Source organism: Triticum dicoccoides, unplaced genomic scaffold, assembly GCF_002162155.2.
Source record: "Triticum dicoccoides isolate Atlit2015 ecotype Zavitan unplaced genomic scaffold, WEW_v2.0 scaffold3572, whole genome shotgun sequence".
Lineage (NCBI taxonomy): Eukaryota > Viridiplantae > Streptophyta > Magnoliopsida > Poales > Poaceae > Triticum > Triticum dicoccoides.
In genome coordinates, this window is record NW_021265956.1 from 175 (window position 1) to 2,410 (window position 2,236).

Genomic DNA, 2,236 nt, shown 5'->3' on the forward strand with positions numbered 1-2,236 from the left:
TTGTCATAACGCTTCCGCTTATGGTCTACGAGGGTACGTGGACAACACTCTCTCCTCTCGTTGCTATGCCATCACCATGATCTTGCGTGTACGTAGGAAATTTTTTGAAATTACTACGTTCCCCAACATTGGTATGATGTTAGAAACTCATTTCATAGCCGCAGTTAATAACACTTAATTGAGCATGATGTGTCTATTTGGTAATATTCTTGTTACATTCAAATTATGGACGCTACTAGAACAAGGTATATGCATCATATGTATATAATACTTTGTTTACTGATGACCCTAGCATCATTTTTTTAAACGTTATTGACTCTATAGTGTTTCCTTTTGCCGGTGCACAATCTCCCAATACTTTGAAGATTCCGAGGAGCGAGATCAGTGACTGCATAGAAGAAGATCTTGCACAAAGAGTTCCCAAGGTAACATTCCTGGACGTATGCAGCTACACCAAGATTGGCGCCCGTGCTGTGTAGCCATTTGGCAAGAACTGCAAAACCCTTATCAGACTTCGGTGAGTCATGCAACCTCTAGATGTCGTTCCGAAGGTTTGCCAGAATGACGACGCCCATGCTACTGCCAGCAATATTCCAAAGCTCCACCACCTCTAGATTGGAAACATGCTCATTAAGACTAAGGTAATTTAGAAGATCGCCTCTGAGTGCCATGACCTCAAGTTCTAAGATTTGTGCGGTTATCGGGACGTCGAAGATAAGCTCTTGCAAGATAGTTTCCTGGGCTGAAAACCATCGGCCCCTGTGTGGTGACTGCTATCAGAATCGCTTTAGGGAGGATTGTACCGATGACTCGGATTATGACTACATCTACTCATGCAAAAGTTCATGGACATCATGAGTATTCATCATCCGAGTCATCGGTGCACTCCTTGCAGATGTGGTTCTCATAGCAGTCTCCCATGCGGGGGCCGATGCTTTTCAGCCAAGGACTATTCTGTTGCAAGAGCGTATCGTCAACGTCCCAGCAACCACACAGATCTAAGAACTTGAGGTCAAGGCACTGGAAGGCGATCTTGGCGACTACCATAGTCTTAATGAGCATGTATCCTATCTCGAGGTGGCAGAGCTTTGGCATGTTGCTTACAATAGCATGGGCCTCGTGATTCTGGCACACCATCCCAGCGACACCTATGGTGTGCATGACTTGTCGATGTCTGACGAGGGATTTCTATTTCTTGCCAAATGCATCCAGAGCACGGGCACCAATCTTGGTGCAGCTGCTTACATCCAGGAATGTAACCCTGGACGGTCTTTGTGCAACATCTTCCACTATGCAGTCGCTGATCTCACTCCTCGGAATCTCGAAAGTATTGAGTGATTGCGCACTTCCAAAAATAACACATGGTAGGGTCAGTATGGTTTAACAAATTATAGTGGATAGTGTCATCGGTAAACAAAGTATTATATAAATGATGCATGACCCTTATTCTAGTAGGGTCGATAATTTGAATGTAACAAAAATATCTCCAAATGGACTCACCATGATCAATTAAATGATATTAACCACATCTATGAACTAAGTTTCGAACACTATCGCAATGAGAAAATAGTTTAGAGCCAAAAAGCACTGGAACATTATAGAGTTTGGAAATGGTTGGTAATATAATTTTGAACATGTTCTTCTGCATTGATGTGTAGCATCTAGTACCTTCTTCGCAACATTTCTCACTATCTGAAAATAGATGTTTGTTTACTTCAAAACAGTCTCCTGTTAGTTTCTAAAGAATTAAATGAACAACTGATTCACTTATGGAGGATGAAGTGATGCGCACTATTTTCACATCTCAAAGTCGCAGGCCTGGATGGTTTGCATGCAATTTTCTACAAGAAATATTGGCTTTTGAAGGGTCAAAAGATTACACAAGAAGTCCCCAACGTGACAAACTCGAGGCAAATAACAAAGGGGGTACAATGACACCATAGTAGACTTAATTCCAAAGATGCTTGCTAATAATCTAAAGATGATTTTACCAGAGATTATTTGACCAACCCAAATTCACTACCCAAAACTAACTTTTTGGTGATGATTAGGCACGTTTGTGATGGCCCCGAAGTCTCCTTCAGGAATGTGTGCCTGTTCGTGCCTTGGATGTTCAGCCAAGGCGAAAGGTGGTTATGTTCGTGTGGTTCTTGATAATAACCTTCAGGAACGGAATGGAACATTTGCGTCGGTACTATATCCAGGTCACAAATCACTTTACACAAATTCAAGACAG

The 2,236-nt window shown here is 42.2% G+C and overlaps 2 pseudogenes; one reads left to right on the forward strand and one right to left on the reverse strand.

The window, feature by feature from the left end:
• Positions 1 to 239: 239 nt before the first annotated feature.
• On the forward strand, positions 240 to 831 carry LOC119345985 (annotated as a pseudogene).
• Positions 832 to 852: 21 nt separating this feature from the next.
• LOC119345986 lies at positions 853 to 1,353 on the reverse strand (annotated as a pseudogene).
• Between the last annotated feature and the right edge of the window lie 883 nt (positions 1,354 to 2,236).